The sequence below is a fragment of the Pristiophorus japonicus genome, chromosome 1 (assembly GCF_044704955.1).
Source record: "Pristiophorus japonicus isolate sPriJap1 chromosome 1, sPriJap1.hap1, whole genome shotgun sequence".
Lineage (NCBI taxonomy): Eukaryota > Metazoa > Chordata > Chondrichthyes > Pristiophoridae > Pristiophorus > Pristiophorus japonicus.
The window spans coordinates 40,624,798-40,646,096 of record NC_091977.1 but is presented as its reverse complement, the minus strand read 5'-3'; the positions used below and the strand labels follow the sequence as shown (position 1 = coordinate 40,646,096).

At 45.5% G+C, this 21,299-nt stretch overlaps 1 protein-coding gene across 3 annotated transcripts in view; it reads right to left on the bottom strand.

Annotated features, from left to right (window-relative positions):
- Window positions 1–21,299, bottom strand: part of LOC139262996 (teneurin-3-like) — a 924,456-nt gene that overhangs the window by 846,055 nt on the left and 57,102 nt on the right. The gene's annotated exons all lie outside the window — the stretch shown is intronic.

Here is a 21,299-nt window from a genome sequence, read left to right as displayed (position 1 = left end):
GACATGAGACTCCCAAAGCAAGTGCTCTATCCGGAGCTCCTTCATGGAAACGAGCCAAAGATGGGCAATGGAAATGTTACAAGGATACCCTCAAAGCCTCTCTGATAAAGTGCGACATCACCACTGACACCTGGGAGTCCTTGGCCAAAGACCGCCCTAAATGGAGAAAGTGCATCCGGGAGGGCGTTGAGCTCTTCGAGTCTCAACGCCGAGAGCGTGAAGAGGTCAAGCGAAGACAGCGGAAGGAATATGTGGCAAACCAGTCCCACCCATTCCTTCCCTCGGCGACTGTCTGCCCCACCTGTGACAGAGTCTGTGGCTCTCGTATTGGACTGTTCAGCCATCAAAGAACTCACTTCAGGAGTGGAAGCAAGTCTTCCTTGATTTCGAGGGACTGCCTACGATGATGATGATTCCCCAGTTATTACATTTTGAGCAAAGCTGGAACAGGGAGCTTTTGATTTCAAAGGCGTCTATCAAGATACCTGAGGATATTGAAGTGACACTCTTCTCTTCTTGTTACAGAATCTTCCAAATCAGCTCTTTACAGATGCCAACACATCATTTCAAATTAACAGCTTTGCTGATGCAAAACATGTATTCTTCCTTTGTGTGTCACTCTTTCAGATCACAGAAAATACTCTGACAAAATGTAGTGTTACCACAACAAAGCTAACGTTAATGGAACACCAGGGCAAATCCCGTAAGGCTCTGTTCCTGGTGCGGGATCTCACTGAACAGGAACGCAGGTAGCAGAATCGTCCCTCTTGTATGAAGTGGGCTATCGACGACCCCCACCCTAATCCTGCAAGGTTCTGCGCTGATAGCAAAGCCTCTCAAAATTCATCCCGATATTTTATGGACATATGAAATTGACAGGGCAGGAAAAGGCCAGCTGGTCCATCAAGCCTGCCCCACTCCATGACGGCTGATGCATCATGACTAGACACGTCCCCACTGCACTCCCCCCACCCTCCAACCCTTCCCTCTGGTCACCCTCCACACCCAACCCTTCCTTCTGGTCACCCTCCCCACACCCCAACCCTTCCTTCTGGCCACACCCCAACCCTTCCCTCTGGTCACCCTCCACACCCAACCCTTCCTTCTGGCCACACCCCAACCCTTCCCTCTGGTCACCCTCTCCACACCCCAACCCTTCCTTCTGGCCACACCCCAACCTTTCCCTCTGGTCACCCTCCACACCCCAACCCTTCCCTCTGGTCACCCTCCACACCCCAACCCTTCCCTCTGGCCACCCTCCACACCCCAACCCTTCCCTCTGGTCACCCTCTCCACACCCCAACCCTTCCTTCTGGCCACACCCCAACCCTTCCCTCTGGTCACCCTCCACACCCCAACCCTTCCTTCTGGTCACCCTCCACACCCCAACCCTTCCCTCTGGTCACCCTCCACACCCCAACCCTTCCCTCTGGTCACCCTCTCCACACCCCAACCCTTCCTTCTGGCCACACCCCAACCCTTCCCTCTGGTCACCCTCCACACCCCAACCCTTCCTTCTGGTCACCCTCCACACCCCAACCCTTCCCTCTGGTCACCCTCCACACCCCAACCCTTCCTTCTGGTCACCCTCCCCACACCCCAACCCTTCCTTCTGGCCACACCCCAACCCTTCCCTCTGGTCACCCTCCACACCCCAACCCTTCATTCTGGCCACCCTCCACATCCCAACCCTTCCCTTCTGGCTACCCTCCACACCCCAACCCTCCACATCCCAACCCTTCCCTCTGGCCACCCCGCACACCCCAATCCTTCCCTTCTGGCCAACCCTCCACACCACAACCATGTAATCTCCTGGGAGAGGCAAAAAATCCCAGAGCGAATAAGTTAAAAATTCTCTGTTGAATTCCACTCTGAACTCCTCAGGTGATCAGAACCAATCCGGGAAGTCACGTGGATTAAGTTTCAATGGAAGAATTCTTCCCGATGGTTCTATCTTTTTTTTTTAAAGTTCACTGATGTCCAGATGGATTGAGGCAGTCCTCCATCAATCTAGCACTGTTTCCTCTCCACACCCATTCAGTTCTTCCAGGCAGGCACGGAGAGACATGCAGCAAGTGATCCGACTGTGTCGGTCCCTGCACCATATCTCCGATGCCTGGGCTCAGGCTGCTGCAGGTAGGTGGGACCATAGACACAGTCACAGACATTGCCAGAACTGTCAACACTGGGGAAATGTTAGGAATGAGATTTATGATCAGCAAGAGGAAGACAGATTGCAGATCCTTTTGAACATATGAAGCCCTGTTTGTTTTTCAGTGACATATGTTAAAATAGGATACACATTTAAATCAAAATAAGTAATTGTCACTGTCAGTGACTGACACTTTTGCGGAGTTACCCTCTATGTTAAAAAGGAGAAAGATTTATTTTCTATTTTCTCCCCTTTTTTCCCGACAATGTTGACATGCTAGTAGAGGGAGCTTTACGTGCTGGTTGTCCTGTGTTATTGCACACAAGTGCTCATCCGTCATGTGTGGCCCTGGATCACAGCGAGTGCCATTAGGCTGTTTAAACCAAGGAGGCAAGGCATTGCATGGAGCCTTGATCCATTCCTCAGACAATCTCCGCCCATTCACCTACTTGAGGGGTAACTGTACAGATTTCAAGAGCAACAAGCCTGGCTGATTTTTTTTGTATCCTTCCCACTCGCTAGCTCAGAGGCTTGGAGACAAACTGCCTAGTTCCAACTGGGATAAACTAACTCAGCACAAACTGAGGATCAAACCCAGTCTATCTGTTCCATTGCCACACTGGGCAGTGCATTTACCCACCACTCCATTGGGACAACAGACAACAGCATTTTAAAGTTTTCTATTTGAAATACTGTAATTAAAATATATCGTCGCTGCTTTAATGCTGCGGGTCTGTATATTTATATTTTAACACATTGGGCCGCTGGAGCATTACAATTTAGTTTGCTTCCACTTAAAAAAATATATTTTTTAGGTTGTCCCCTGCGCCATTCAAAGAAAGAAGGAACTTACAATTTAAAAAATGCCTTTCATGACCTCGGGTTGTTCCAAGGTACTTCACAGCCAATTAAGTACATTTGAAATGTGTTCTAGTGATGTTAGTTGAAGAATAAATATTGGCCAGAACACCAGGAGCACTCCCCTGATCTTCAAATCTTCTTCAAAGATCTATGCGATCTTTTGTATCAGGCTTGGTTTAACATCTCATTCGAAAGAAAGCACCTCTGACAATGTCGCACTTCCTCAGTGCTGCACTTGAGACTCAGCTTAGATTATGTGCACAATCTGGAGTGGGGTTTAAACCCACAATCTAAGAGCAATACCACTGACTTGCCAAGGCTTACACCTAATCATTCCGTAACCAAAAGGATGGGCAAGTGAGCTGTTCCCATGTAGTTGACACTTTAACCAGTTATTCAGAGGTTGTGTGAATCAGGAACACATTCACACTCCTTCACTCCATCCCTCCCCCCACCCCAGGAAAACCCATTCTTCACTCAGCATCTACCTCCCATCAGTGCAGTTGAGATCAGGAAATTGAACTGTGTGAATCATGGAGAAGAACCTTGTGCAGAGCAGCTGCCACATTTGCCTATGTACCAACAGTCACTGTACATCACAACATTAATGCATTGCCTAGTGCACTTTGAGATGTTTTGACGTGGAAAGTTCTATATTTATTTATTTATTCGTTCACGGAATGTGGGTGTTGCTGGCAAGGTCAGCATTTATTGCCTATCCCTAATTGCCCGTGAGAAGGCGGTGGTGAGCTGCCTTCTTGAACCACTGCAGTCCATGTTTCTTTGTAGCGGTTTGTATAGCTGAGTGGCTTGCGAGGTCATTTCAGAGGGCAGTTGAGAGTCAACCACATTGCTGTGGGTCTGGAGTCACATATAGGCCAGACCGGGTAAGAATGGCAGATTTCCTTCCCTAATGGCCATTAGTGAACCAGATGGGTTTTTAATGATAATCCGGCAGTTTCATGGTCACCATTGCAGATACTAGCTTTTTATTTCAGATTTATTTAATTAACTGAATTTAAATTCCCCAGCTGCCGGATCTCTGGATTACCACTATGCTACCATACCCCCATATATAAATATAACTGCCCTGAACACCAACATGCATTCATCTGAAACTTCTCTCTAGGCCATATTAATGGGGGCCATAATCTGTTTATTGCAGTGGGGTTAAAGCTCCACTGAAATAACAGAGTGGAATTTCAGATGATCATGTCAAGCCCCCATGTATTAGAATCCCCTGGAGTAACTTTGGAGTTACTTTCCCATCTCATTTCAGAGCACTGCTTTGAAAAATGTGACTGCAAACTGTAAGGAGCTCCAGTTCTTATTGGAACCTTCCCACCCTCAAGCAGCTGTCACCCCATGGACCAATTCCTGACTGACAGAAAGCTGGAACCCACTCTCAGTTTTCATCAACGCTGCGATGTAACCAGCTATGGGCAGGAATGTGGAGGAGATGCTTATTGATTAATGCTTTTGTTTTTCTTCGCCTTCCTGTGAGGAGACTTCCCTCAGCTCAGGTCTCAGGAACCCTCTATGGCGGGGGTTGGGTGGCGGGGGGGTGATAAGATTCGCTGTCGTCACAATGTAGAACCAACAACACGAATGCATTAAAAAAAACAAGTTTATGATTGTGTGTTATACACAGTAAATAGAACAATTCTTCCCCCACACAATACCCTCCTCAGGTAAAGTTACATTTTACAAGACTTATTAAGAAAGAGAGTAAGGAGGAAGTAAAACGGTAAAGATACAGCCTATAAATATATTGTTTCTCAGTCTCCCTGACAATAAATGTTCAATTAGCCAAGCCAAGATTTTATTTTTCTATTTTGTTTCTTCCTCTTCAGTTTCTCCTCTCGTCTCTACAAGTGAGCGTGTGCTGGGATCATTCCACAAGCACCTTCCAGAACCTTGCCCAAGTAGTCACTTTTCATATGTGAGTCTGAACAGCCAAAGTCTGATCCAGTGCTCATCCAAAGTTCTCTCTCACACACAGACCAGGTTGGCGATGGTGGGGAAAGGCCGGGGGCAGTTGGAGTTCACTGGATTGCAGCAAGGGTATTGAGTCACCTGTAGCTCCCTGGTTGACATCAGCTAAAGCTACTTTGACACCGTTATAACGTAAGTTTAAACTTGGAGAGGTTAATGTCGATAAGCTGATGACCAGTGTTTAAAGAAAGAACTTGCATTTATACAGAGTCTTACACAACATTAGGACACCCCAAAGCACGCTACAGTACTTTTGAAGTGTAGTCACTGTTGTAATGTAAGAAACACAGACAATTTGCACACAGCAAGCTCCCACAAATGGCAATGTGATAATTTTTTAAAAATGTATTCATTTACGGGATGTGGGTGGCGTTGGCAAGACTGGCATTTATTGCCCATCATTAATTGCCGTTGAGAAGGTGGTGGTGAGCCGCCTTCTTGATCTGCTGCAGTCCTTGTGGTGAAGGTACTCCCACAGTGCTGACTTTGTCCTAGTGGTTTTTTTACAACTGAATGGCTTGCAAGGGCACTTCAGAGGGCAGTTAAGAATCAACCACATTGATGTGGGTCTGGAGTCAGATGTCGGCCAGACCGAGTAAGGACAGCAGGTTTACTTCTCTAAAGGACATTAGTGAACCAGATGGGTTTTTAATGGTGCCAGTAGTTTTCATGGTCTGATTTACTTGATACTAGATTTATTTAATTAACTGAATTTAAATTCCCCAGCTGTTGTGGTGGGATTTGAACTCACGTCTCTGGATTTTTAGTCCCGGCCTCTGGATTACTAGTCCAGTAACATAACCACTATGTCTTAGTGATATTGGTTGAGGGATAAATATTGGCCAGGACACCAGGGATAACGCCTCTGCTCTTCCTTGATGTAGTGAAATAGGATTTTTCTGAAAGGAAAGACGAGGCCTCGGTTTGACATCTCATCTAAAAGATGGCACCTCCAACAGTGCAGCACTCCCTCAGTATATTCACCTATATTCGGGCTCAAATCATTTGAGTGAGATGAGAACTCACGACCTTTTGATTCAGAGGCAAGAGTGCTACTTACTGAGCCATGGCTGACATTCTGCTAAATGTATCTCCTTTATCCAGGTGATAGGTAGGATTACCAGTTCTGGTCAGACCGTATTCCAGAAAGCTTTATCATATGGCCTCCAACCACCCCACCCCCACACCACTGGTTGCTCAATAGGTCAATCGGTTAATAATGGCAGCTACAATACCCACAATCCTATGTGCTCCAGAAACCGCTCAGCCATCACATGGTTTTAGCAGAGTGTGCCAGGTTCGCTTTGCACCCAGTGCATTTTGCAGCCCTGCTCTTTGTTGCGAGTCTGGGCGGAACAAAACAGCACAAAAAAATGTCCCTATAATTTTTTTCCTGGTAATTTTCAATTACTCCAAACCTAACACGAACTAGGAAGATAATTAGCTTGAAGACGACAAAGGAAGGTCCAAACATTAATTATCAAGCAAGCAAAATTTACTAGATTCTTTTTATAATTCAGTGTGCTCATTATTAGTTGTTATATTGGGCCCAAGTTTCCACACGATAAAAAACGGGCGCCCCTCCGAGCTGGGCGCCCGTTTTTCGCGCCTAAAACGGCGCCTAAAAAAAAACTTGCGATTCTGGAGCACCCTGCAGCTCCTTGTCTGACTGGCCCGGCGCCCAGGGGGGCGGAGCCTACACTCGCACTGATTTTGTAAGTGGGAGGGGGCGGGTACTATTTAAATTAGTTTTTTCCTGCCGGCAACGCTGCGCGTGCGCGTTGGAGCGTTCGCGCATGCGCAGTGTGAAAAGAACATTGGCACTCGGCTATTTTTGTAGTTCTTTGTAGCTGTTTAATTTTTGAACATTTTTTTAATAAAAGCACATTGTCATCAGCACATCAGCACTTGCAGCCTTCTCACTGTCTCCTTCCCGCCCCCCCCGCAGGAAGAACGGGCGCCTCTTCCCCCCCCCCCGCGGGAAGAACGGGCGCCTCCCCCCCCCGCCCCGCGGGAAAGAACGGGCACCTCCTCCCCCCCCCCCCGCGGGAAGAACGGGCGCCTCAGGCTGACTGCAGCATTCTCCGTGCCTTCACACAGGTAGGGAGATGGTTTATTTAATCTTTTCTTTGCTTATAAATGTTTATTCAGGTTGGATTTATTTGTATAATATTTGTAGAAGTATAAATAAGGATTTATTGTAGAATTTAATGACTTCCCTTCCGCCCCCCCCTCCCCCCCCACCTCGTTCTGGACGCCTAATTTGTAACCTGCGCCTGAATTTTTAATGTGTAGAACATGTTTTTTCAGTTCTACAAAAATCTTCACTTGCTCCATTCTAAGTTAGTTTGGAGTACGTTTTCACTGTGGAAACTTTGAAATCAGGCGTCAGTGGCTGGATACGCCCCCTTTTGAAGAAAAAATTCTGTTCCAAAGTAGAACTGTTCTACCTGACTAGAACTGCAGAAAAAAAAATGTGGAGAATTGCGATTTCTAAGATAGTCCGTTCTCCACCAGTTGCTCCTAAAAATCAGGCGCAAATCATGTGGAAACTTGGGCCCATTGTGTGCAAGCCATGCTTGTGGGGTCGGCTAAAGCACAAGACTTGTACATCAGGAGCTGATGCCACTAGCACTGGTCCTAAGGAGCATAAAGCAACTATTAATCCGGCCTGCTGGGCTGGATACTAACCCTCAATCAAACCATAAATAAAAGAATCTATTGAATAAGGTACCCAAGTGTTTTTATACAGCAGTATAGGCTACTACAATTCAACTTCTCTGACAACAGATTTCTATTAATTAGCAGTGTAATTATTCAATTATTCATTCCACAGCAAGATATTATCCTATTCCAATTATATACTGTAATAGTTTAATTATCACCTGATTGCAGAAATGTTCCACAAAACCATTCTCTCTTGGTGCAAAATAAATTCTGTTCGCGTTGCTCCATTACCTTTCATGTCAGCTGTGACTCAGTGGGTAGCATCCTCACCTCTGAGTCATAGAAACAGAGAAAATAGGTGCAGGAGTAGGCCATTCGCCCGTTGAGCCTGCACCATCATTCAATATGATCATGGCTGATCATGCAACTTCAGTACCCCATTCCTGCTTTCTCTCAGAAGGTTGTGTGGTCCAGGGACTTGAGCACAAAAAGAAAACTAGGCTGGCACTCTAGTGCAGTGCTGAGGGAGCGCTGCACTGTCGGACGTGTTGTCTTTCGGATGAGATGTTAAACCGAGGCCCTGTCTGCTCTCAAGTAAAAGATCCCATGGCACTATTTTGAAAAAGAGCAGGGGTGTTATCCCCGGTGTCTTGGCCAATATTTAGACCTCAATCAACATAACAAAAAAACAGATTATCTGGTCATTATCACATTGCTGTTTGTGGGACCTTGCTTGTGCGCAAATTGGCTGCCACGTTTCTGACATTACAACAGTGACTACACTCCAAAAGTACTTAATTGGCTGTAAAGCGCTTTGGGGCGTCCGGTGGTTGTGATAAAATGAAACATCCCCACCGACACCTGGGAGTCCCTGGCCAAAGACCGCCCGAAGTGGAGGAAGTGCATTCGGGATGGCGCTGAACACCTTGAGTCTCGTCACCGAGAGCATGCAGAAACCAAGCGCAGGCAGCGGAAGGAGCGTGCAGCAAACCAATCCCACCCACCCTTTCCTTCAACGACTGTCTCTCCCACTTGTGACAGAGACTGTAATTCCCATGTTGGACTGTACAGTCACCTAAGAACTCACTTTTAGAGTGGAAGCAAGTCTTCCTCGATTTTGAGGGACTGCCTATGATGATGATGGTTGTGAAAAGCACTATATAAATCCAAGTCTTTCTTTCTTTCAAGGTTGCAGCACCTGAGGCTAGCCACATCTAAGCTCAGTTTATACCACACAGATAAGGTTCTTCACACCTAATGCAGGTGTCAGCGATCATTCAATTAGCCCCACGTGTCTCACTTTGTGACAGGCTGACCTTTGAACTGCTCGCTTAATCCCTTCACATCTGGTTTGTGACACTTCTAATCCCTCTCGTCTCTTGCACCCCATTTTGTCTGATTGCGGTGCACTCGCGTGGTTTCTCTTCTCAGTTTCTGTGACTGCTTTCCAATTTCCATTCATTTCATTCTTGCTTCTGCCTTGAACCTTTCGTTCACTTCTGGGAATCAGCAGATTTGGCTGGAGAAGTATGCCAATAAAAACTGCGCGCTGTCCTTACGGGGCTGATAACATGAAGGAGTGCCGCATTCTTGTCCCAATAAGTGTAAGAAACGGGGAGATGATTCACTGGGCCTCACAGTGGCAGGGGGCAGGTTTGTTTCTCCAATCCTGCAAAAGGACATAGAAACATAGAAAATAGGTGCAGGAATAGGCCATTCGGCCCTTCGAGCCTGCACCACCATTCAATATGGTCATGGCTGATCATCAGGATGATTATTCCACCCAGCTGTAGCATTGTGGGGAAGTTCTGGAGCCTAACCTTGTTCCCAAAGGTCACTGCAAGCTGTTCTCATGCACCTTCGAAAGCAATTTTATACAGGCAGATTGCTATCGATAGCACCGTGTAAAGGAACTGACTTTTGAAGACCCAAAAATGGAGACCCAGTTTCATGACCTGCCATTGCCAACTCTGGTTAGACGTAATCCTGGAGGCTCCATCACCATAACCACCCACCTCCAACCACCCCATCCAGCCAAATAGACTTTTTGCCCATCTCCAATAATTTTATTGCTACAATAAATGAAAGAAAATGAAATAAAAAACAATTAAAAAAAATTCCCCCATGATATTTACCTGGCTGTTCATTACTCTTTCATTCCTGGAATCTCCAGGAAAATCCTGGAGGGTTGGCAACCCCAACTGTCATCAAGTCTCCATTTAAAACTGAATTCACAAACCTCTCTTTCTGTTCAGGCCATCGGGGACCTCCAGCCTCCAACAGAACCGAATTAGGAATCAAGGGATATAGAGACAGTGCAGGAAAGTAGAGTTGAGGTCGAAGATCAGCCATGATCTCATTGAATGGAAGAGCAGGCTCGAGGGGCCGAATGGCCTACTCCTGCTCATAATTCTTATATTGTTATTAAGAGCAGGGGCACCAGTTAGAAGTACACAAGGTACAGAGATTACGACCTTGATATTAAGCAACCCACGGCGGGTGGGGGTTGGGTCGGGGGTTAAAAACGGAAAAAACAGGGAACATGTCCGCAGCCACCATTTCACAGCGTCGTGTTTCGTGGCCTGTGATTGTCCTGCCACAACGTCACGTTAAAATATTTGAATAAGGCTCCCACCGTGCAATTTATATTGAACAATGGCCAGCCGGGTGTCCCAGGGCTCGGGAAACCCGGCAGCAAAAAGGGAGGTGGGAACGGCTGCTTCAAGAAGGTGCCTTTCACAGCGCTCTTTGTGGGCGTGGAGGAGCAGGAATGCCTCCCTGGCCCCTCAAGGAAGCCTTCAGCCTCCCCACTGATGATCGTGGACTATCTTTACCCTCCGTTCCCAGGCACCGATCTCTGGCCTGCCCGCCGCCCCCCCCCCCCCCCCCCGCCTCCCGATTGCCGGGGACCGTTCCCAAGGCTGTGGTTCCCTCTTGGTTGTCCCACCCGGCAGCCAGTTAAATTCAGCAGGACCTCCGCATCCCCGGCATTGACACGTTCGCTGGCCGTTCCTGTCCACTCCCACACCCTTCCCGCCTCCCCCCAAATATTGGGGCCTCTGCTTCTTTAAGTGCCGCTCGCACACATTAATCAAGTAATTGACTCCAGTGGCTGGAGGTTGCTCATCCTCTCGGACTGACAATGATCAACAGAGGTCAAGCAAAGGATGAAGGGAAAGAACGCTAGCTCTGAACAACAGATTCAATAGTATTTTTGCCAATGTGCAGGTAACTGTTATATACATGACAATGGTTCATTGTCGAGCTCTCAGGTCAAGTGTAGCATAGAGGTACAGAGCAAAGATCAGTTCATCTCATTTAACCTCAGAAGAAAGCCTCCCACTGCTCCCAGTGTGAAATCACTATTTCTCACGTCAGTTATCTTTCCTGAAAGTGAGCACCAATTTCGTGACAACCATGGGCTCAATCACACAAGAACTGAAGAGAATATATTGTCAAAACAGTTGCACGTGGAGAAGCAGTTCAACAAAGTGCCACATAATAGGCTTGCCAGCAAAATTGAAGCTCATGGAATAAAAGGGACAGTGGCAGCCTGGTTACGAAATTGGTTAAGTTACAGGAAACAGAGAGTAGTGGTGAACGGTTGTTTTTCGGACTGGAGGAAGGTAGATAGAGTGGTGTTCCCCTCGATACTAGGACCACTGCTTTTCTTGATATATATTAATGACGTGAATGTGGGTGTACAGGGCACAATTTCAAAATTTACAGATGACACAAAACTTATATAGTGAACAGTGAGGAGAGTGATAGACTTCAGGAAGACATGGACACATGGCAGATGACATTTAATGCAAAAAAGTGTGAACTGATGCATTTTAGTAGAAAGAATAAGGAGAGGACATATAAACAAAATGGTGCAATCCTAAAGGGGATGCATGAACAGAGAGACCTGGGGGTATATGTGCATAAATCATTGAAGGTGGCAAGGCAGGTTGAGAAAGCAGTTAAATAGGCTTACGAGATCCTGGGCTTCATAAACAGAGGTATAGAGTAGAAAAGTGTGGAAATTATGATGAACCTGTATAAAACACTGGTTCGGCCCCAACTGGAGTACTGTGTCCAATTCTGGAAGGATGTGAAGGCCTTAAAGAAGGTGCAGAAAAGATATTCGAGAATTATTCCAGGAATGAGGGATTTTGATAGACTGGAGAAGCTGGGGTTGTTCTCCCTGAAGCAGAGTTTGAGAGGAGATTTGATAGAGGTGTTCAAAATCACGAGGGTTCTGGACAGAGTAGATAGAGAGAAACTGTTCCCATTGGCAGAAGGGTCTAGAGCCAGAGGACACAGATTTAAGGTGATTGGCAAAAGAACCAAAGGCGACGTAAGAAAAGAACATTTTACACAGCGAGTGATTAAGATCTGGAATGCACTGCCTGAAAGGGTGGCAGAGGCAGACTGAATCTTATCTTTCAAAAAGGAGTTCGATAAGTATTTGAAGGAAAGAAAATTGCAGGTCTACGAGGAAAGGGCAGGGGAGTGGGACTAGCTGAGAGTAGGTGTGAGCTCAACAGGCCGAATGGCCTCCTTCCCTGCTGTAACCATTCTATGATTCTACGATTCTAAGCAACTCATCAATTGTCGACATTGCTATATAAATCATGCAGAAACCTCACGTTCCATGTTAAAGACCATTTCACATTCTGTTTTCCCCCGCCATGTGTAAGCAGGAAGAAGTTTCACCTTGTGCATTTTTCCCAATGCAAGCACCTTGTGCATAAGTTAGAGAATATCTGAAAAATTCCCATCCTCACCCAGAGTGTTATTGCTTCCCATTTTGGTTGGCTGATTAATTGTCATTCCCTTTTCATTTGCAGTTTGTGTGTTTAAGAAAAAAACTAAACCTGGAGTTAAGGTCGAGCTCTAAGGTCAAGTATAGTGTAGTGGGAGAGAATCAAGCTCCCTTTATTGAATTCAACCTCAGAAGATAACTCTTGTGACATTACTATTTCTCACATCAGCTCTTCTTAGACTGAGAATGATAGATCTTTGTTAGGTCAGGGTATTAAGGGGTATGGAGCTAAGGCGGGTAAATGGAGCTTAGGGATAGATCGGCCATGATCTAACTGAATGGCAGAGCAGGCTCGAAGGGCTTGCTCCTGTTCCCATCAGTTATCCTCTCTGAAGGTGAGTGCCAATTTACGTTTTGTACTGTGGGCTCAATCTCACAAGAACAGGAATGGAGCAGTCCAAAGATACTTCACAAAGTAGCCTTGCAGCTGACCAAGAAAGACAAGTCTCATCCTATTTGCCTGGGTTACATTTAAACCCAGGCTCTACCAACAAAAGGGCCGTGTTTGAATCTGCTGCACTCTCCTGTTCTCGAACAGGTCTCGAGTCATATCTGGTGAAATAAAAGCATCAGTGATAGGAATCTATACAAGGTAATTTTTTAAAACTTCAATGATAGGAGTGCTGGCAAGGATTTATTTATTGCCCCTAGTAGCAACTGTTTTTACAACCTAGCATGGGATGGGAGTCACAATTAGGCCAGAGGAAGCGGGGTGGTACGTTCCCTCCCCTGCACCAGCCGAGTTCTTAAAACAATCCAGTCATTTTATCCAATGCCAGCTCATAAATTAGCCAATTAATTAAAATCAATTTTACAACTTCTCATGGTGAGATTTAGAACTCATCACCTCTGGGTTGCCACTGCAGTATTACAACTATCCTACCATACTAGCAAGTAAATGACACTCACTTCATTATGTATACTGTGGATTTGCTGTATCGGTATTTGTGTTTTTGGCATTTTGTTACAAGAAGACACCGTGAACAATAATTTTAAAATGGGTTACTTACTACATAAGTAAGGTGCTACTGATAGGAGATCACAATCAGATCAAACAAGATTAAAAAAAAAACATAATTATCAGATCCAGGGTTGACAAATTTGTGCCAGATAATCCAGGACTTGACACGGGAAACATCCTCCTTGTAGATGCAAGGAGGATGTTTCCCCTGGCTGGAGAGTCTAGAACCAAGGATTCAGTCGCAGAATAAGGGGTTGGCCATTTTGGACTGAGGAGATGAGAAGAAATGTCTGCACTCAAAGGGTTATGAATTTTTGAAATTCTCCACTTCAGAGGGCTGTGGAGGCTCAATTGTTGAGTATATTCAATACAGAGATTGATAGACTTTTTTTTTGATATTAAGAGAATCAAGGGCTATGGGGATAGTGTGGGAAGGTGGAGTTGATGTAGAAGTTCAGCCATGATCTTGTTGCACAGAACAGGCTCGAAGGGCTAAATGGCCGACTCTTGCTCCTATTTCTTATATTCATGTGTTCGAGTTTCTAAGAAAATCAGACACAAAAAGTCTTGCTTCTGGCGTAAAAGTTTATTCATTCCTCGTTTGTGTCTCACGCTCTGCTCTTCTTAATCTTCTTCCCATCCCTTGTACTCATCTATGTTGCCATCGATGGCAGAGCCTTCACCCATCATGCCCCTATACGGCAGACATGTTCCTAACCCTCTTCACCTTCCTTCCTCTCTCGCATCAAAAGCCTCCTCAAAACTTATCTTGTTGACCGCTAGAAGCTTACTCATCTGCTTCCTGTTCACAATGCATCACTCTCGCCTGCAAGCTACCTGGGGACATTTTGTCATGTGACGGACACAGGGTTGATTTTTAACTGTTCACAACAGGCAGGGCCACAAGTGGCAACAGGCCAACTGCTTGATTTAAATCTGCTGATTTTACTTTCCATTGAAGTCCGTGGAAGGAAAATTCGGGTGGTGTGTAAAACGAGCAGCCACTCAGCCGATAGGAACAGTTAAAATCGACCTCGCTGTATAACTGTAAGCGGCCGTTTATAATTTTGTATTATAAACAATAGTTATTGAGACGAAAATGATTTTCAAATGCATTTTCATCAGCAACCAAGCAAATCTCAGAACATAAGTCATGATAATAACCCCAATCCTCCTGCAGGTCCACTCCTATCCAATTACAGACTTAACAACAGGAAGCTGCATTTGGGACGGGATTGAGAACTGTTGAGATGCTCTTCTCAACTCTTGCACAAGATGCTTGCAATGTTGCAATGGGGGAAGTGCAGCTTTCTGTAACATGTACTGAAACTATCCAAGTAGAGGTGATGTTAGGTTTACACTAATAGAGAAATGAATATGGTTTGAATAATGTAATAAAATTACTTTTTAGATGCTGCAATTCTAAGTGTATGCATGTTTAATTTGTAGGCTGCTGCATGAACACGTTCTTCACATCCACTCAAGCCACACGGAGACGAGCTACCAATTACCTGTAATCCTTTTCTTTCCCACTAGATCCCAGTGGGCCACACAAACAGCTCTTTATCTGACATTGCAATAGGTCAGCAGAAACCATTCGGAATTAGGGACGTTAACAATGTTTGGTTATCAAAATGTAAAGTGTATGCTGCAGATTTCCGACACCCATGAAAAACACATTTCCAAATCTTAAACCGAATTATCCATTAACACATACACACTGTTCATTTTGAAGGCAAAACAGACTGTGGTTGTTGAAAAGTAAACCAGACATTTCCAAATTATTCAGAGCAAAGATGTAGGATGGTGAATATGTTCTTCAGCCACTCACATTTTTTTAAAAATATGTGAAACCAAGGCAAAAGGCCGAAGGCCTATCGTACAGGATGAAAAGAACATAAGAATTAGGAGCAGGAGAAGGCCACACAGCCCCTCGAGCCTGTTCCGTCATTCACTAAGATCTCAGCTGATCTTTGACCTCAAATCCATTTTCCCACTCGATTCCCATATCCCTTGATTCCCTTAGGGGATTGAAATTGGCCTGGTTTGCGCCACCCGTTAGCGTCCGGGAGCGATAACGGGGCGCGAAGGGGTGACTGACCGGGCGTGGCGAATTCACTGATGCCCGCGAACTTACCTGCCGGTTTTGCGCTGGTGTTAACGCTCACCGCTTCGCTTTGCAGCGGCCCCGTAGATCATGATGCCATCCGGTGCGCGGCGTCTAATTGCCGCCCCGGATGCGATATTCGCTTCCGCCCCCTGCCACATTGCCGGGCGTCGACAATGGCAGCTGCAGGAGGCGTTGTCACCTCGGCCGGCTGCTTGGGGAGCGATATTTAAAGGCAGTGAATGGTCAGGTAGGGCAAAAATTAATCATCTTCCCAGTCTGGAGTCTTCTGTTTTTTTTGGATCCTGCGATGCGTCAGCCCTGCAATCTCTTCGAGTGCTTGGGCTATTGTGCACCTAGCGCAGGCCCCGTTGCCCCACAGAGGTATGAAAAAGATTGAATGAAATCAACATTAGCACTTCCCTTTAAGGAACATCGTTCAGCGCTCTACCACTACCGCTCCTCTCACTCCCTTTAGCGCTTTAAGCGAAGTGATTGTGCTCGATTTAGTGCTCCATTGCCCTCTTGGAGCACTGAAGTAGAAGTTTCTGGTAGCTGCAAATCTATTTCGTCTGGCGATACTTTAGCGCTCACACAAAAGTTATCGCTCCAAACGGGACGCTACGCAATTTCTAGCCCAAGAGTCCAAAAATTTATCTCTCTCAGCCTTGAAAAAACTCAATGATTCAGCACCCAAAGCCCCTTTGGGATAGAGAATTCCAAAGATTCACAACCTTCTGAGTGAAGAAATTTCTCCTCATTTCAGTTTTAAATGGCCGACCCTTTATCCTGAGTAAAAGAGAAGCGGTACATTAGGAAAGAATGATCATGTGTTGCCAAGCTTGCCTTTAGAAGTCTGAAGAATGTGAGAGGGAGGAAAGATTGAGGGAGTTGTCTCACCTCATCCCTCATTCACCCACAAGCTGATCCATTCCTGTGGGATATCTAGACCCATGCCTTTCTGGATCATCAATTTGGACAGTACTCCTCTGTACTCAGTGGTGAATTCTTTCTCTGTTTCAATTTTCTTCCCCTTGGACCTGGGAATGGGGGGAACTACATTTTGAGATGCCGATCTGAAGTCACAAAGGAATGACAAATGGAGATACAGAAGATGTACGAATGCTTGTTTTGTGGCCAACTGTTCGAACAGCATGTGTGTCAAAGGTCAGTCTCACCAGCACTGGGCATGTCAGTGAACTCATTGCACTATGGCACTCCAAAGAAATAGGGTCATTTGGCTGGGAGGTTTGAACTCAGAGGCATTTGTCACTCCACTTCCAAGACTACACTATAGGGACAAATGGCACTCACCATTTCTGGGCAAATGTAAACTTTTTTTTTCCACCTGAGTGAGGTAAGCAAGTGTTTTTGTAGTGTGTAGTTTTGTAAATGGTTTCCAACAGAAACCATCTTGGAATCAGTAATGGAATCTGAGGAATTTTTCCTGGGATACCAACCGACAAGTGCAACACTTTAAATATCACCACACAATTTACCACTCCTTTTTGTATTCTTCCCGCATAATCACCTGTCATCACACATCGCTGACCGACCGACATTGACTCCCGTTTATGCAACGCCTCAATTTTAAAATTCTCATCCTCATTTTCAAATCGCTCCAAGGCCTCACTCCTCCCCATCTCTGTAATCTCCTCCAGCCCCACAACCCGCCCGAGATATCTGCGCTCCGACAATTCCAGCCTCTTAAGCATCTCCGATTTTAATTGCTCAACCATTTGGCTGCCAAGGCCCTAAGCTCTGGAATTCCCTCCCTAAATCTCTGCGCCTCTCTTTCTTCCTGTCAAATGCTCCTTAAAACCTACCTCCTTGACCAAGCTTTTGGTCATCTGCTCCAATTTCTCCTTATTTGGCTCAGTGTCAAATTTTGTTGTGTAACACTCCTGTGAAGTGCCTTGGGACATTTTATTACGTTAAAGGTAAAACCACGTTGTTGTAGTAATTAAATTATTTAGCTGCAAGGCTGACTTAAACTGCTCATCGATCAGTTCAAAAAATATGTATTTATTTGTCCATATAACTCCCTTTCTTGGACTAAGATTTATATTTCTTTAAACAGAATACAACCCTTTCTTAATAAAAGAACATAAGAACACAAGAAATAGGAGCAGGAATAGGCCATACAGCCCCTCGAGCCTGCTCCACCATTCAATACGATCATGCTGATCATTAACCTCAACTCCACTTTCCTGCCCAATCTCCATATCCCGTGATTCCCCTTGACAACAAAAATCTATCTCAGCCGCAAATATATTCAGGGACTCAGTGTGACTCAGAGAAAAGCTCTCAGTTGCAGCACTATCCTTGCTGTGAGACCATTGGGCCCACCTCCCAATTTTCTCATTAGATTGTATACTGTGCTGTGGGACGTTCACAATAGCAAGCACCTTGTTGTAACACACCAAATACTTGGCTCTCAAAGCCTGCACTATAATGAGGGTGGCGAGCATGTTAGCATTTTAATTATGATGCTATATATCCATGGTGATTACGCAAGTCACTTTAAAGATCAGCGTATTATCTAAATTGCTAACCAAATAACGGAGAAACAACCCATTAATTAAAACATGTAACTGTAACAGCTTGGATGAATTTGGCTGAGGAATTCCTTTAAAGCATTTCTTTTATTACTGGAAGGCAAAGTTGAACTCCTGCCCAGGAAAATCAAATGAGGGCCTGCTCACAGTGATGACTGCAGAGGGTAATGGAGGATTTCCAGTGGTCTAACACATGAACTCTGTACATGAATCCATGACAACAAGCAAAGACACTTCTTCCATTGATATTGTGCCTTTGATACAACAGCAACTTGCATTTGTACAATGCCTTTAACATAGTAAAAAGTCCCAAGGCGCTTCACAGGAGTGTTATCAAACAAAATTTGACACCGAGCCACATAAGGAGATATTAGGACAGATGGTAGGTTTTAAGGAGCGTCTTAAAGGAGGAAAACGAAGTGGAGAGTTGGAGAGATTTAGGGAGGGAATTCCAGAGAGCCTTGGCAGCTGAAAGCACGTCGGCCAATGGTGGAGCAATTAAAATCGGAGATGCTCAAGAGGCCAGAACTGCTTTGTACAATCATACCTTTTGTTACTTAACTACTCCTGCCTTCCACCCTATGACAGACCTTCCCTTTTTGTTTTGGCTCCCCTCCACACATTCCCTCCCCCTGCACTTGCTTAACATCTGCTACAGCTCTAACTTTTTCCAGTTCTGATGAAAGGTTATCGACAGATGCTGCCTGACCTGCTGATAATTTCCAGCATTTTCTATTTTTAATTTCAGAATTAGAGGAGCACAGATATCAAGGAGGAGATTACAGAGATACGGAGGGGTGAGGCTATGGAGGGATTTGGAAACAAGGATGAGAATTTTAAAATCAAGGCGTTGCTTAATCGGGAGCCAATGTAGGTCAGGGAACACAAGAGTGATGGGTGAGTGGGACTTGATTCGAGTAAGGGCACGGGCAGCCGAGTTTTGGATGACCTCAAGTTTACGGAGGGTAGAACGTGGGAGGCCAGCCAGAAGTGCGTTGGAATTGTCAAGTCTAGAGTTAACAAAGGTACAAGGAGCAAGTTACTCTCATCGGTGGCCAATGACATAATATAACATCTACAAATTCTATGCCACAGACAGTGACTGGGCCTCAAATGTTCAGAGGTCCCGAGAGCGAAGGTCAGAAAAAGAAAATAATCAACCTCTCCAACAAGCGGGAGAGGATCACAACACAGGAACAAATGGGAGTGTGGAGTTCAGAGGTCAGATGTCCCTGCCCCAACGCCACTTCCCCAGAGCCTCAGTAGCAATGCGAAATGTTAGAATCGTAGAATGGTTACAGCACGCAAGAAGGCCATTCGGCCCGTCGAGCCTGTACCGATTTTCAGCGAATCCTACTCCCCTGCCCTTTCCCCGTAGCTCTGCAGTTTTTTTCCTTCAGGTACTTATCCAACTCGCTTTTGAAAGATAAGATTGAGTCTGCCTCCACCACCCTTTCTGACAGTGCATTCCAGATCTTAACCACTCGCTGCGTAAAAAGTTTTTTCTGACGTCGCCTTTGGTTCTTTTGCCAATCACCTCAAATCTGTGTCCTCTGGATCTCGACCCTTCTGCCAATGGGAACAGTTTCTCTCTATCGACAGTGTCCAAATCCCTCATGATCCTCCCAATCTTTCTGCTCAAAGGAGAACAACCCCAGCTTATCCAGTCTATCAACGTAACTGAAGTTCCTCATTCCTGGAATCATCCTCGTAATCTTTTCTGCACCTCGTCTAAGGCCGTCACATCCTTCCTAAAGTGCGGTGCCCAGAATTGAACATAATATTTCAGTTGGAGCCAAACCAGTGTTTTATACAGGTTTATCATAATTTCCACACTTTTGTAATCTATACCTCTATTTATGAAGCACAGGATCGCGTAAGCCTTTTTAACTGCTTTCTCAACCTGCCCTGCCACCTTCAATGATTGATGCACACATACCCACTAGTCTCTCTGTTCATGCACCCCCTTTAGGATTGTACCATTTAGTTTATATGCACTCTCCGAATTCTTTCGACAAAATGCATCACTTCACACTTTTCTGCATTAGATTTCATTTGCCATGTGCCTGCCCATTTCACCAGCCTGTCCATGTTTTCCTGAAGTCTATCACTCTCCTCCTCGCTGTTCACTATACTTCCAAGTTTTGTGTCATCTGCCAATTTTGAAATTGTGCCCTGTACACCCACATCCAAGTCATTAATATATATCAAGAAAAGCAGTGAACCCAGAACCAACCCCTGGGGAACACCACGGTATACCTTCCTCCAGTCTGACCAACAACCGTTCACCACTAAAGGAAAACATAGAGACATAGAAAATAGGTGCAGGAGTGGGCCATTCGGCCCTTCAAGCCTGCACCGCCATTCAATAAGATCATGTCTGATCATTCCCACAGTACCCCTTTCCTGCTTTCTCCCTTTAGCCGTAAGGGCTATATCTAACTCCCTCTTGAATATATCCAATGAACTGGCATCAACAACTCTCTGCGGCAGGGAATTCCATAGGTTAACAACTCTCTGAGTAAAGAAGTTTCTGCTCATTTAAGTCCTAAATGGCTTACTCCTTATACTTAGATATGTCCCCTGGACTTTCCCAACATCGGGAACATGCTTCCTTCATCTAACCTGTCCAGTCCCGTTAGAATCTTGTAAGTTTCCATGAGATCCCCTCTCATCCTTCTAAACTACAGTGTATAAAGGCCCAGTTGATCCAGTCTCTCCTCATATGTCAGTCCCGCCATCCTGGGAATCAGTCTGTTGAATCTTTGCTGCACTCCCTCAATAGCAATAACATCCTTCCTCAGATTAAGAGACCAAAACTGAACACAATATTCCAGGTGAGGCCTCACTAAGGCCCTGTACAACTGCATTAAGATGTCCCTGCTCCTATACTCAAATCCCCTAGCTATGAAGGCCAACATACCATTTGCCGCCTTCACCGCCTGCTGTACCTGCATACCAACTTTCAATGACTGATGAACATGACACCCAGGTCTCGCTGCACCTCCCCATTTCCTAATCTGCTGCCATTCAGATAATATTCTGCCTTCGTGTTTTTGCCCCCAAAGTGGATAACCTCACATTTATCTACATTATACTGCATCTGCCACGCATTTACCCACTCACCTAACCTGTCCAAGTCACCCTGCAGCGTTTTAGCGTCCTCCTCACAGCTCACACCACCACCT